General features: G+C 47.9%; 1 protein-coding gene across 1 annotated transcript in view; it reads left to right on the forward strand.

The window, feature by feature from the left end:
• The window catches only part of SYNE1 (spectrin repeat containing nuclear envelope protein 1), a 2,319,318-nt gene that overhangs the window by 1,447,713 nt on the left and 855,532 nt on the right, over window positions 1-16,073 (forward strand). The window lies entirely within an intron of this gene.

A 16,073-nucleotide genomic window follows, 5' to 3' on the forward strand; every position in this document is an offset into this window, starting at 1 on the left:
GATTCGTTCGTTTTTAATTTGGTTATTTCCTACTATAACGTGGTCCAGACCTTGATCATGTTTCATGGTTGACTCTCACGCCAGAGGCTAGGTTTCTTGCCCTTCTTCTATGAGAATATATGCACATGCAAAATAATTATTTCTCAGTCATTCATATGCTTATACCCATTCAACCTTTTATTCCTTGTGTGTAATATATTGTAGGCACTCTCCTTTTTTTAAAATGTGTTTTTATTGAGTTTACACGGAAAAACCAGCCAAACATTTGAACGTGATACAGTATTGTAGTGGTACATTTCATAAGTATATGCAGGTGCAAACAGTATGGGAGAATACACATTGATAGTGTTGGGACACTACAAGGATCCTTGCTAGACCACACATAACAGTCTAAAATCAGTTATTGAATCTCCAATGGTAAACAAGTACTGATCATTTCAATTCTTGTGCCCATACCAGGTGTCTAGCAAAAACAGGCTGTGTTTAAGCAAATCTAGCAAAGCTCAATCAGCACAACAAGGTAACTAAAATTAAACGTACCCACCCCACCCCACCCTCCCTTCCGTGCATGCCCAGCAGTAAGCATTTATAGTAGCGTTTTCACAGTTCCATATGTGTATTTGCGTACATCTCAGTTCCACCGTCCGACCCAGGCACACTGTGCAGTTCTAACAACTATACAAAGTAACAACTCATGGACAGTGCAGGGAGCCCATGAATCAGAAAGCAGTGGTCCAAGCCCCTTAACTAAAATAACAGTACTCCCTAGTAGGCTAACACATCTATCGCAGCATATTCCTCCAGCATTGTATTCCAGCTCAATGAGATAGGTGTTTTCCGTAGGCCTCTATACTCCACTCTCTTCAGTTCAGTCCCCTCAGCCCTCCCCCAACGCACCACTTCCGCACGCCAGTCCTGTATGGACGGGGCTCTAGTGGCCTTCCATCTTGTAGTTATGGCTCTTTTTGCTAAAAGGAGCACAAGGTTGGTAAAGCGGGGGCGGGGTTACCCTTTTTCCCCCGTAACCCCAGTCCCAATATACAGTATTCCAAGGTGACTGCTTGGCACCTTGGGGCTACTGCTGCCAGCAGTTTGCACACCATCGCCCAATAGTACCCTTGTCGGGGGCAGTCCCATATTATGTGTATCAGTCCCACATTGGGTGCATGACAGCGCGGACAGGTATCGCTTGCTCCCGGAAACATAATGCTTAACCTGTGGGTGTTAAATAAGCTCTGTGTAGCAACATCAATTGGATAAATTTAAATCTAGGATTACGAGACACTTTCCTGGGGTATCCCAATATAGTGTCCCATTCATCAACTGTGAACTCAAGGCCTACATCGCCCTCCCATCTATCGGGTATCAGTCGTAAGGAAATCGCTGTCTCTGTTCGAATACCATAGGTCAACCATTTTGTCAGCTGTGCTCCTCGACCCATTAGATATTGCATGGTTAGTATGGTATTCGTGGTCGGTTCAATATCCCCCGGTGGCCATGTAGTACGTATATATCTGGTTATATGTACATGTAATAGGAACAGTGTATTGGCGGCACCATGCTTGCATGCAAATGTTTCATGGAACATTATGACACCCTCCGAGTAGAACTCTCCTACCGTGGTGACACCCACATCAGACCACGCCTGCAAAGCGCGGTTAGTGGTCAGGCCCGATCATGTAGGGATGCCCAGCAGCGAAATAGTGGGGGCGTACGGCATTATTCGTCCAGTGTATCTCACCATGCTCCTCCAGTAAGTAATGGCTAACTTCAATAAATGGGGTATTGATGCCGGCAGTGGGGCCTGAGGTAGTAGAAGCCTGTGAATGAACCCCTTGTCCCTATCATGTGGAGTCATGTCCAGTTCGTGCAGGTTACGTCCTGCAAGCCAATAAGCGAGCCACTGCAGTTGGCTAGCGTAGCAGTAGGCACGTAAATCTTGTACTCTCATCCCCCCTTGTTTCGTAGCTAATTGTAATTGTGCTAGGCTAATACGCCGGCGTCCAGTACCCCATACCATATCTATTACCAGAGAGTTCAATACACTAAAGATCCTCGAGGGGACAAGGATAGGTAGGTTGTTAAAATAATAGAGTAGCCGCGGTAGCATCCCCATTTTCGCAATGGTCACTCTGCCCGCCACTGAAAGGGGCAGCGAAACCCAGAATTGAATCCGGGACTTCAGCGCAGTCATTGCACGTGATAAGTTGCCATCCAAAAGGTCTATGGGATTGCGGTAAATCTGTATTCCGAGAAACTTAAAAGTATCCGGCGCTATCTGGAGCACCCAGGGGCCAAAGCTAAAGGGACCGTTCCTCATAGAGTCATCAAAGAAATACGCATATGATTTAGCAGCATTAATAGCCAGCCCAGAAAGGGCTTGAAACGACTCAAATATGGAAGGCATTGGGTGTAGATCCACTTCCATATCCTTCTTTTGGTATTAGTTCTTATGTTATGTTATGGTATTTCGTACATATTGCATTTAAAGTGTTTATGTTTCCCTGAGACCACCTCAGAGTACCTGATGGGGGGAGATGGAAAGGGAAGGCCAGGAGACAGTAATGGAAACTAGAGAGAAAATGATTCAGAGTCTTGTGAATATAATACTGTTATTCGATATGCTTGTAGCCAATGTTAACAAAACAGGTGATGGACCGAATGACTCCAGTGGTGTGGAGTGCCTGGGACCCACGTCTGAGCATCCCCAGCGCACTTAGGGCTGAATTTGCAAACAAAACAGGTGATGGACCGAATGTGGATCAATGTCACACATTCACCCCAGTCCAAAGATCTGGGCCCAAATCCATCGTTTTTTTGCACTCCACACCACCCTGGGTTTGACAATGGTGATATGCAAATCAGCTCTGACCCTGTGCCCTATGGGAACAGTCCAGTCCGAACTACAAAAGCCATGTCCTTCCCAGAACGGAATCAAGCATCCGAGGACCGGACCGGTTTCGAGGTAACACCTCTCATCAGCCCGGCTAGCTTGACTCCAGTGGTGTGGAGTGCCTGGGACCCACGTCTGAGCATCCCCGGCGCACTTGTGGGCGGAATTTGCAAACAAAACAGGTGATGGACCGAATGTGGATCAATGTCACACATTCACCCCAGTCCAAAGATCTGGGCCCAAATCCATCGTTTTTTTGCACTCCACACCACCCTGGGTTAGACAATGGCGATATGCAAATCAGCTCTGACCCTGTGCCCCATGGGAACAGTCCAGTCCGAACTACAAAAGCCATGTCCTTCCCAGAACGGAATCAAGCATCCGAGGACCGGACCGGTTTCGAGGTAACACCTCTCATCAGCCCGGCTAGCTTGACTCCAGTGGTGTGGAGTGCCTGGGACCCACGTCTGAGCATCCCCAGCGCACTTAGGGCGGAATTTGCAAACAAAACAGGTGATGGACCGAATGGTGATCAATGTCACACATTCACCCCAGTCCAAAGATCTGGGCCCAAATCCATCGTTTTTTTGCACTCCACACCACCCTGGGTTAGACAATGGCGATATGCAAATCAGCTCTGACCCTGTGCCCCATGGGAACAGTCCAGTCCGAACTACAAAAGCCATGTCCTTCCCAGAACGGAATCAAGCATCCGAGGACCGGACCGGTTTCGAGGTAACATCTCTCATCAGCCCGGCTAGCTTGACTCCAGTGGTGTGGAGTGCCTGGGACCCACGTCTGAGCATCCCCAGCGCCCTTAGGGCGGAATTTGCAAACAAAACAGGTGATGGACCGAATGTGGATCAATGTCACACATTCACCCCAGTCCAAAGATCTGGGCCCAAATCCATCGTTTTTTTGCACTCCACACCACCCTGGGTTAGACAATGGCGATATGCAAATCAGCTCTGACCCTGTGCCCCATGGGAACAGTCCAGTCCGAACTACAAAAGCCATGTCCTTCCCAGAACGGAATCAAGCATCCGAGGACCGGACCGGTTTCGAGGTAACACCTCTCATCAGCCCGGCTAGCTTGACTCCAGTGGTGTGGAGTGCCTGGGACCCACGTCTGAGCATCCCCAGCGCACTTAGGGCGGAATTTGCAAACAAAACAGGTGATGGACCGAATGTGGATCAATGTCACACATTCACCCCAGTCCAAAGATCTGGGCCCAAATCCATCGTTTTTTTGCACTCCACACCACCCTGGGTTAGACAATGGCGATATGCAAATCAGCTCTGACCCTGTGCCCCATGGGAACAGTCCAGCCCGATCTACAAAACCCATGTCCTTCCCAGAACGGAATCAAGCATCCGAGGACCGGACCGGTTTCGAGGTAACACCTCTCATCAGCCCGGCTAGCTTGACTCCAGTGGTGTGGAGTGCCTGGGACCCACGTCTGAGCATCCCCAGCGCACTTAGGGCGGAATTTGCAAACAAAACAGGTGATGGACCGAATGTGGATCAATGTCACACATTCACCCCAGTCCAAAGATCTGGGCCCAAATCCATCGTTTTTTTGCACTCCACACCACCCTGGGTTAGACATGGCAATATGCAAATCAGCTCTGACCCTGTGCCCCATGGGAACAGTCCAGTCCGAACTACAAAAGCCATGTCCTTCCCAGAACGGAATCAAGCATCCGAGGACCGGACCGGTTTCGAGGTAACACCTCTCATCAGCCCGGCTAGCTTGACTCCAGTGGTGTGGAGTGCCTGGGACCCACGTCTGAGCATCCCCAGCGCACTTAGGGCGGAATTTGCAAACAAAACAGGTGATGGACCGAATGTGGATCAATGTCACACATTCACCCCAGTCCAAAGATCTGGGCCCAAATCCATCGTTTTTTTGCACTCCACACCACCTTGGGTTAGACAATGGCGATATGCAAATCAGCTCTGACCCTGTGCCCCATGGGAACAGTCCAGTCCAAACTACAAAAGCCATGTCCTTCCCACAACGGAATCAAGCATCCGAGGACCGGACCGGTTTCGAGGTAACACCTCTCATCAGCCCGGCTAGCTTGACTCCAGTGGTGTGGAGTGCCTGGGACCCACGTCTGAGCATCCCCAGCGCACTTAGGGCGGAATTTGCAAACAAAACAGGTGATGGACCGAATGTGGATCAATGTCACACATTCACCCCAGTCCAAAGATCTGGGCCCAAATCCATCGTTTTTTTGCACTCCACACCACCCTGGGTTAGACAATGGCGATATGCAAATCAGCTCTGACCCTGTGCCCCATGGGAACAGTCCAGTCCGAACTACAAAAGCCATGTCCTTCCCAGAACGGAATCAAGCATCCGAGGACCGGACCGGTTTCGAGGTAACACCTCTCATCAGCCCGGCTAGCTTGACTCCAGTGGTGTGGAGTGCCTGGGACCCACGTCTGAGCATCCCCAGCCAATGTTAGGCATCTGGTTGGCTAAACAAGACAGTGGGAGTAGTGGAGGCAAGCTGGTCACATTCTCACACAAAGCATCCATTCATCAACTCAGCCACAGCTATTTACCACCACTGCCCATTCACCTGGAGCTCGTTGGGCTGTTTTTGACTAAATACAGTGTAGGGTGACTCTAGTCAGATAGCTGCAGACAAGCATGCCTTTGGTGAGATCAAATTTGAGTTGGGAACGAATAGCAGAAAGCAGAGGCTCTAGGGTAAGAGGCGGGGAAGCCAAACCTCTTATCTGGTAGTCGGCCTGCAATCTGACATGTTTGTGCTTTTATTTATTTGTTATTATTTGTATCAAATCCTCTTACTTTCGTTATGTGCACATGTCTAGCCTAGATGAGTGTAATTCAGGCCCTCTTCCGCCCACTAAATCTTTTCATCTTCATCACTATGTGGCATAATTTTGGGCATTTTTGGGGGGTTTTGCGGGTGCAGTCCCGAGCATCTTTTTTCACTGCTGTAAGGGTATAAAACCCAGAACCTGCCACTTGTCGTGAAAATGTGTATTAAAAACTGTTCTACTTCTTTGAATTTGTGCCACAGCAAGGAAAAATAGTTCAACTATTCTACTTTTTTGATTGAAAAAACGCAGAGCTCTGAGAGGACAGTTGGGTTTGTGCCTTACCCAACCAAATCCAGTTTTACTTAATCCCCAGTTAAAATAAGAAAAAGTAGATAACAGCAAAACTACTTTAACAGTCTTACACTAAAGCCTAACAGTCTAGCAGCAAAGTGGTGAAATAGGCAGCAATAGGCAGATGGCAATAAACAACAGAAGTAGAGTAGATAGTGACTGAGAGCTGTCAATATGTTTCTCAGTTTGAAAAACCAAAAGAAGATTTCCCATGTTTCGTCACTAATTCCCCAATGGCAAAAATAATCAAATAATGTGCAGGAAAACAGATCACTTAGAGAATATTGGACACAACAATGGGGCTGATTCCGATTTCAGTCGTAAGGGTTCCGACCGATGGTCGGAGCCCTTCCGACCGAACCGGAATGTGTCGCACGGATTCCTTTCCGACCGAGCCATTCTGATGGGCTCGGTTGGAAAGCAATCCGACTCGGATTTCCGAATTGCAGACGACAGGCTTGGAGAGCCTGTCCGCCGTCCGGAAATCCCTCAGTACTCCCCCGGCCGCCTCTTTGTGACCGAGGGAGTACGATGGCAGTTTTTCACTGCCTTTACGTGCCAGTTTGTCCGGCACGAAAAGGCAGTCAGAAACTGTCTTTGGGGGCCCCCAGTAGGGCCCCCATGGGTGCAAGGCTGCTGAATGACAGCCTGGGGGCACCTATTGTGCCCCTCTGTGGAACACTGCACCCGGTGGCAGGCACCTTGGGGTGCCGGGATGAACTGCACCCCTGCTTTTCACATTGCCAGAATGCTTTCCGCTCGGAATGCATGCTTTCATTGTGAAGTATACGAAACACACACACATATACTTGTGCCTATGTTTATATATACTTATGATGTAACAGCATTTAATAAAAATAATATTTAAAAAATATATATATGTATATATTATATATCTATATATATATATTTTATAATATATATATCGTACACCAACTTTCTGCCTGCCTGCCGATCCTGGCAGAACGCTCAGGCACGGACCTCTGCAATCTTCAAAAGAGACGTCAAGAAGACTCCAAACAACTCCAATGTTGTGAAGAAAGCAGTGCAGATTTATTTAGAGATCATCCACAAATATACAGGCATAGTGCCTGTTATAACGCGTTTCACTCGCCACACTCGAGCTTGATCACACTTATAAAGAGAAGTGTGGCTCAATGATTAGAGCGGCAGACCCTGATGCAGAGGTCTAGCCCGGGACCAGGGTTCAATTCCCCGCCTCGTGGGTTTTGGGCTCAAAAATTCCACGGACCTGATAACACTCTGCAACTCTGGGCAATAGCTTGCTTAATCTCCACCACGGCCCTCACAACGCTAAGGATGCCTGGCCTCCACCTTGGGGGTGCCCAGGAGTGGATGCCTCGCAGGGAAAGCCAGGATGGGTTCCACAGCGGTATTCGTACAAGCGCCTTGAGACCCTTGCGGGTGAGTAGTGCGCTATACAAGTATCAATTTACATTTACATATATATAGTTAAAAAATAAACAAATAATAATAGATATATTTAAACAATATTAAGAAAAGTATTGTAGTCTGGGAATAATAGCTTTACTATACCCACTCCAGTTTATTTAACAGTAGTTAAGGCGTGGGCTTACATTTACTTTACCACCAAGCAGGTCAGCAGTAGGGATAGTATTGGAGTTAGAAAGGGTAAGATTTACTATTCCACCTCCAGTCTGTGCATCAGTAATGAAAGAGTTGGCCTTTGAAGGGGTTACATTTACTACTCCAGTCTGTGTAACAGTAGGGAAAGCATTGGACTTCAGAGGGGTAAAATGTACTATTCCTACTCCAGTCTGTGCAACAGTAGGGAAAGCGTTGGACTTCGAAGGAGTTCAATTTATTATTCCAGCTCCTGTCTCTGCAACAATAGGGAAAGCGTTCGACTTCAGAGGAGTAACATTAACTATTCCCACCCCAGTCTTTGCAAGAGTAGGGAAAGCATTGGTCTTCGGAGGGGTAAGACTTACTATTCCCACTCCAGTCTGTGCAGCATTAGGGAAAGCATTGAACTTCAGAGGAGTAAGATTTACTATTCTGACTTCTGTCTGTGCAAGAGTAGGGAAAGCTCTGGACTTCGGAGGGGTAATATTTACTTTAGAGTAGTTGGACTTTAGAGGAGTAAGATTTACTATTCCTACTCCAGTCTGTGCAACAGTAGGGAAAGCGTTGGACTTCAGAGAGGAATATTTAGTATTCCCACTCTAGTCACTGCAAGAGGAGAGAAAGCGATAGACTTCGAAGGGGTAATATTTACTATGGCCTCAGCAGTATGTGCAGCAGTAGGGAAAGCGTTGGACTTTGAAGGGGTTAAATTGACTATTCCCACTCCAGTCGGGAAAGTATTAAACTTTGGAGGGGCTAAATTTGCTATTCCCACTCCAATCTGTGCAGTAGTAGGGAAAGAGCTGGACTTCAGAGGTGTAACATTTACTATTCCCACTCCAGTCTGTTCAACAGTAGGGAAATGGTTGGACTTCGGAGGGGTGAGATTTGCGATTCCCACTACAATCTGTGCAACAGTAGGGAAAGCATTCAACTTTGGACTGATTAAATGTGCTATTCTCACTCAAGTCTGTGCAACAGTAGAGAAAGAGTTGGACTTCAGAAGGGTAGGATTTACTATTCCCACTTCAGTCTGTGTAGCAGTAGGAAAAACATTGGACTTCTGAAGGAAAATATTTACTATTCTCACTCCAATCTGTGCAGCAGTAAGGAAAGCGTTGGACTTCAAAGGAGTTACATTTGCTATTCCCACTCCAGTCTGTGCAATAGTAGGGAAAGAGTTGGACTTCGAATGGGTAAGATTTACTATTCCCATCCCGGGTCCGTGCAGCAGTAGGGAAAGGGTTGGATAACAACGTTGAAATTCCTCCAAACTAAATCTAACCAGGGAAGTTTTTGGTCAGCAATAGTACAGAACACTAAACTGAGAAGATTGACCCAGAAAACAGGCAACTTAACGCAGTTGTAGCAGGAAATGCAGACAGCCAAGTGGAAAACAACGTCTCAAGGAACAGAAGAATACATGCACCAACTTTTCTGATAGATACATCTGCCAGTGGATTCCTCACCTTGTGAATATCCCCTTGCGTCAGCAACATTCGGAAATTCTTTCGTAGCTTCGCGCCGACGTGGACGACGTCATAGAGGCACGGCATCGCGCGCGACTCCCTGACGTCACTGACACCATATTAGGCCCACGCCGGCGTGATGACATCAGTTCCCTTTTTTCCGCGTCGTCGACGCTAACGGTTTTAGGGATCGTCCGTAGCTATTGCAGTAACCTTGTTACTTTGTTATATAATTGTGCTTCATTGTCTTCTCTCTCGACATGTCTTCGAAGAAGACCGGGTTTAAAGCTTGTGGGGAATGTGGCAAAACCATGTACATTACAGATCCACATGAATGCTGCGTATGGTGTCTTAGCTCCGACCATGACGTCGAAGACTGCCTGTCTTGCAAGAAGATGACGCCAAAGGCCCTTCGGGAGAGAGAAACCAAGCTTCTCGTGGCAAAACTTAAAAGCAGAAAGGAGAAGAAAAGTTCGAGGTCGCGAACTCGGCGATCGAGGTCAAGGTCTTGTTCGAGGTCGCGCTCGGACTCGTCCTCGGCCCATGCTTCGAGATCTTCAAAGAAGAAACATAAGAAGAGGATCCATGAGTACCGGCGTCACTCGAGGAAGGACTCAGGTTCAAAGCCGAGGTCACAGGTGAAGCTGATTGAGAAGGTAGTGGTGTCTTCGGCTCCGGAAGAGCAGGACTCCGAGGGTGAAGTGTTGCATGAGAATTCGCCAGGTTCACCGAGGCAGTTACCGAATCCATCTCCGGTTCCGTCCCATCCTTCAGGTCGGGAGGATGAAGGTGAGGACGAGGTGGCTGGTGAGGGAGAGGCTCCGTTGCCTGCGAGTCCATCGACTCTGGTGCCCCAGCCCGAAGAGGAGGTCGACGTCGTATCGACTCCACGCCCTCAAGAGCGGCCCGAGGGTTCATACCCAGCCTTTCCGGCTCCAGGTCATGATCCGATGCAGTTCCTGAATGCTATGTTCGGAATATACTCCAGGGCTATGTACCCCACTGGGGCTCCTGCTGGTCCCACGGGTCCCATGGCGTTTAGTCTGGGTGTTCCCCAGACCTATGCTCCTGCGCCCTTTATGCCCTTTATGCCGGCTCCAGCGCCGCATTGGCATTTTCTGACGCCGATGTCCACGTCGGCGCAAAGCTACAAAAGAATTTCCGAATGTTGCTGACGCAAGGGGATATTCACAAGGTGAGGAATCCACAGGCAGATAGTGTATCTACCAGAAAAAGCGTTACCGAAGGTAAGTAACTTGTTCACCAGCACTGCGCATAATACTCTAGGCAAAATAGACTGTCTAGGAACAAACCACAGTAAATGAGGATTTCTATCTGGTGGGGGGTGACAAAGGCCTCAAACATTTCCTGGAACATGGTAGGGATTCCTCAAAATGCAGGTTACAGTGATTTCCTAAACTGACTAACATCTCATGACATAATAATACTTCAAGAATCATGGATTTCTACCCCATGGGTCCTATCTGAATGCAGTAACCACTCCAAATGCACAATAGAGCTGGATAAAAAAAGAATTTTGGGCGGCCTACAGATATCACGTAGAGCTGACAAATGCATTGCAACTAAATCAAATCTGACATTACATTTCAGGATAATACTGTTATAAGGGTTATAGATACCTAAGCACAACAGCAAAAGATTTTTGTTTTTATACATCTTTTAAACTGCATTAAGGAAGCTATTGTACAAACCCCGTCAGTAGGCTCTCCTGTTTTTGTGTTTATTTTTGTGGATTTCCGTAGTGTGTTTCCATAGTTTCCAAAACTTGAAATCTGTGCTTATCAGTATTTTGTCAGCTACCTTACCATTCAAAATAGACAAATCTGTATCATTCTAGTGTTTACAGCACATGTTGCTTTCATGTATTGATTGTTAGAAAGCACATATTTAATTTATGGATTCATTCTTTTTATTGATGGCGCAGTAAAGTTGTAACATAACCAAGTGCCTACAACCCCAAGGGGCCCGCAACATGCTATAGCCAGGTAAGAATATATACACAGCGTCTCGCCTACAACTTTGGGGCCAGCAGTGGTACTGAAGCAGTTAACCATAAGAAAACATGAGAAACCTCAAGAACAAACCCCCTGCCCCCCCATCCCTTCATCATGTGTAATTGAGTGGTCAGTGGTGGGAGTTCATTGTGTCATAAATCAACGGGTGTAGGGGCTGGTGTCTCAGGGTGTTTAGGTGGAGGTAGTAGTCGAAAGGGGGGAGGTTGGGGGCAACTGCCAAAGTAATTTCAGGTGGGTTGGGCATGTTAGTTCATTGAATTCAGTAGATAGAAGGTGTATGAAGGGAGCCCCCTATATGGCATAATCGTCTGGTCTCTGGTCCACTGTCAACAACAACTTTTCCATGCCCAAAATGAACCAGAGTTAGTGTAACCAAGATATGTATCGTGGGCTCCTGTCAGTTCCCCATAGAGCAGGGATCACCTGGTGTGCGGCACCTAAAGCTAATGCCATGTGCTTCTCTTGACGCAAGTGTAGTGGGAACGAGAGTGGATCAGGCAGCCCAATGATTGCGTATGCTGGAAACCAAGGGATCGAAGCTCGAACACACTGTCGATGTCATCTACGACCTGGTCCAAAAGCGAATGAGTTTGGGGCAGTGCCATAGAAGGTGGAGTAGCTAACCCTACCCCACACAACCCATCCAGCATTCCTTAGAGAGCTCAGAGTTCCAGGAGTCGAATTGTGCAGAGGTCGGGTACCAGATGGACACAATTTTGTATGCAGCTTCTGTACTGAACATTTTGTGCTCAGTGTGACGGGCTTCATGGAAAATATCAGCCCATTCCTCATCAGAGAGCATTCTTCCTATTCTGTTCCCCCTCCTCACCCCCCACCCCCTTTCCCAAAAAGTAATGGTAGTCTCCCCATGGCAAAGGATGGTATACAACTTGGTGATGAGTCACTTGTCGTTTTTCTTAAGTGTTAACCATTTCTCAAAAGGAGTCAAGGGTCTATCTGCATGGGTTTAGATGGAGGGCTGCATCACCCAGTAGCAAACCTGAAGATATTGATACAGGCCGGCTCCACCAAGTCGTAATCTATTTTTAGTTGGTCAAAGGGAATTATCCCTTGAGAGTCAAACATGCAGCCAATCCACTTACAGCCGCCATCCTGCCAACGTTGGAACCGATCGGGTTGAAGCCCTGGAGTGAACTCTGGCTTAGTGGGGATAGGTGTATTGGAGAAGGGAAGGACATTAACCCTGCTTTGGTTGCCACTGCATCCCATACTTGAATGACAGAGGTTGTGACCATAGAACAGTAGAATCCCCAAGCCTTATGTTTTTGAGGAAGCCAGGGTTCCTTCCAGATGTGTGAACATGCCAGTGCCTGGTCCATGAAGCACCAGTGCTTCTCAAGTGGCCTGCTCCATTCTACTAAGAATCGTAGCTGAGAAGCCTGATATTACCACAGTAAGGAGGGCATTCTAAGGCCACTCTTACTTGTAAATGGTATATAAGATGTTTGTGAAGGCGAGGTTTCTTTCCCCCTCAAATAACCTATTAATATTGACCTGCATTGAGCAGCGTGTATGTTAAGACAGGGTCAGCTGTAGGGCTTGGAAAAGGTAATGAATGCTCTGTAATGTGTTCATTTTAATGGCCGCGACTCTGCCCAGCCATGTGCCTGGGAGCGTCATTTGTGGGGGCAGGCAGCAAGTACAAATACCAAGAGCACAAGGGGGCCCAGACCACCTTCAGTGAGTTTTGGCGCTGTGGGGCACAGTCTAAGCACTGAGGAAGGCCCTGGAGAGTTGGCGCCAAGAGCGGAAAAGGAGTTATTATGGGGCTGAGCGATGAGGGCTTACCCTGCTCTCTGGGGGTGCAACCTGTTGCAGTATTGGCATTCTCTGGTACACGCGGGCCGGTCTGTTCTGTGCAGGACGCCTCTTTATTCTCTGGCTGGGCCTCTTAGAGCTGGGCCACCGTTGGGGTAGGGCCCACAGCAAGGTACTTGTGGTGGCAATTCTTCACAAGCGCGTCTCCACACCATTGAGCATTCGAGGCCGGAGGGAACAAGTTTCCCAGCTTAGGCATATGCATCCGCTATCCTGGTGCTTGGGGGTGCCGCACTTGCTAATGAATCAAGAGACGCCAATGGGACTAGGAAGCAACTTCGTATTCCAGGTCATCAGATTGCTCTAACAGCAGTAGCGCTCACTGGTTTGGTGGGTGATGTCGGCCTGGGGCCCTGTGGGGTGCTGATTTGATAGGATTGGGTGGCTGATATTCAGGAGCCATGTCTTACTCCACCTCCATCTTTCACATATTTGATTTAAAAAGAAGTAATGGAAGATATATAGTGCCTTCCCATTGGCAGTGTGTTTAATGGACCTATGTTAGACTGTTGTAAGCATAGAAAGTCTGTGCATTGAACTCTCACTCATCTCATTACTCTCTCTCACATCTCATTACCCTGACACTCACCCTGTCATGACTCTGGTTTACTCGACTAGTAATGGATTAAAAATTAAGAATGCTACATTCAAGTTTTTTAATAAACAAATTCCTGTACATAGCTGTGGGTCCTTCATGTACTGAATATTATAGCATTGCACGGCCAATCAACCTTGCCAACAGCATAGCACCTTGTGAAACCTTTTACATTTTGAATTTACAGCAGATTATTTTGTTGCCCTGAACTGTAAGGCCTGTGATAAAGTTGGCCTGATATATGCTGTGCACTAATTAAAGTGGGCACATTGCACTAGTCCAAACGACCCTTATGATGTATGAGGTCAAAGATAACCTTTAGAAAGCTATCCTAGTGGTAGCTGTGGAAAGCAGCCTTCAGGCTTAATCGTGAAGGAATGTAAAGCAGCTTGTTTTACCAGAATATCACCTCCTGAATGACTAAATGAAGGGGAACACAGTAGTTATATAAAAATATGTATTTATTCAAATAACACACTCTACTATCCTCTACACGAGGATAGAACACAAAGCACACAACACGAGATCAATAGAACAGTTTTAAGTAGCACAGTACACAGTGGGCACCATGGGAGACCAAACCTTATACTGAAATAGTGGTATAACAATCACAACTCAACTAGAGACAGTGCCTCGTGCACGTGCAATCGCTGGGACCCCAGGGAACCACCCAGAGTGATGACACAGGGAGCCCAAAGAGAACGGGTGCAGTGAGGAAACACATAAGTGTGCTCCATACAACTCTATGGGAAAGTCACGGTTGGAAAGTTACAGTTTAAGGACCCTTCTAGGAGGACTTCGAGCAAACCCTTTGTAATTTAATAGGTTGGAGAGCCACCCTGTGGATACCGTAGTACCAGAGTTACCTATCCCCAGGGGAGCCGGGTTCATTGGTCTGAAGTGGTGTCGGAAACTGCTGGCGTTCTCTATGGAAGGATATGAACAAGTACTGCTGCCGTGAAGGTGAAAAAGTGTCCAGTGGAATCCAAGCCTGGATTCTGGAAGCAAGGAACCTGAAAGCTGAGGGGACATAGCCTGGGTCACTTCAGAGTGACCAGGGGCTCGGGAGACGAATGCCCACAGATGTCAGGTGCTTCAGGTGCGAAGAAGGGTTGCTTGACTCTGCAGCCACGAGGACCAGGATACATCGAGGATGACCAGGAGCCAGATGCGAGCTGTCCCACGAAGGATGTCGAGTGCTAAGAGGTCGGTGTCTGGCTGGAGCATCAACAAGCCTTGGCAAAAGCAACCCACACAGGAAGGTCAAACAGGTTACTGTGTGGACCAGCAAGGTTCAGGGGACTCACCAAGCAGTCGGGAGTCAGGACACATATGGAGCAACCAGGAAAGCCCACGAGCAATCAAGATGACCCTCAGGAGGACCCACAGGCCGAATGACCAGGAGTTGCGAGGGGACCTTGAACAAGGTTGCAAAGCACCAGCCCACGGGTCAGGACTACATGGAGTCCAATGCACAAGCTATGGAATCGCTATGGAATCGCAAACAAACATATGCAACTGCAAATGGACACGGTGCACAGGCATTCAGGTTATGCAGTCCTCAGGAGGGATACTGGCCTCAAACTCGGTTGAGAGGGCAGATCGACCTCAGGGTCCTTCAGAAACCCACCTCCTGTGTTGCTGAAATCTTCGGAGTCCACAGAAGCTCAGGAGCAGCAGACCGACAGTTGTGGTTAGGTGCCTGTGAATGCAGGGGAGTGACTCCTTCTCTCTAAGGGAGATTCTTCAGTTGTCTTAAGTGCACCACAGGTCCTGCACGGAGCCTGTATGGAGTAAAGGCACAAACTAAGCTTCGGACAGAAAGTGGGACGAAGTCGAGCCCAGTCGAGGTCCAGCGAAGTTCAGAGTGTCCAGACGGTCGAATATCAGTGGCTTCTTCTTGTAGAATCTTGTCCTTGTGAAATCTAAAATCTTACAGCCAGGTAAGCCTTTTTATACCCACGAGAGATGGTTGGATAGATTATGGGGAGCCTCCTAGGGGAGGGGTAGGGCAGAGGGGTGGCTACACCCATGTCCTTTGTCCATTTTTGCGCCAGAGCAGAAGCCAATGGCTCCCAGAACTGGTTTTAGCTGGACTATGCGCAGGCATACCAAATGGGCCCTTTGTTCAGACTTTTAGGCACTCTCAGAGTGCACCCACCCAGCCCCAATACACTAAACCCTGTTTGGGAGGTGGTCAAACCTCCCTGTGACAGGATGCCTTTTGGGCTGCCTTCCTCTGCTTGAGCTTGGCTCAGCAACAGTGGGCCAGATATGTGTCGCTAGTCAGCAGCATCCATTTTGTCCTGTCCGGGTCGCGAAGGCTGGCACAGGTTAGACCAGTGACCACACGAAGCTCGCTTCTGAAGGGTGGAATCATACCTCCCTCACCAGTTACTGGTGTGGAGGTATGATTCCAAGGTGTTTGATACCAAACACAATATGTTTCTATGCAGCTGTTTTCGAGATAGCATTTACGGCG

Source organism: Lissotriton vulgaris, chromosome 6 (genome assembly GCF_964263255.1).
Source record: "Lissotriton vulgaris chromosome 6, aLisVul1.2, whole genome shotgun sequence".
Taxonomy (NCBI): Eukaryota; Metazoa; Chordata; class Amphibia; order Caudata; family Salamandridae; genus Lissotriton; species Lissotriton vulgaris.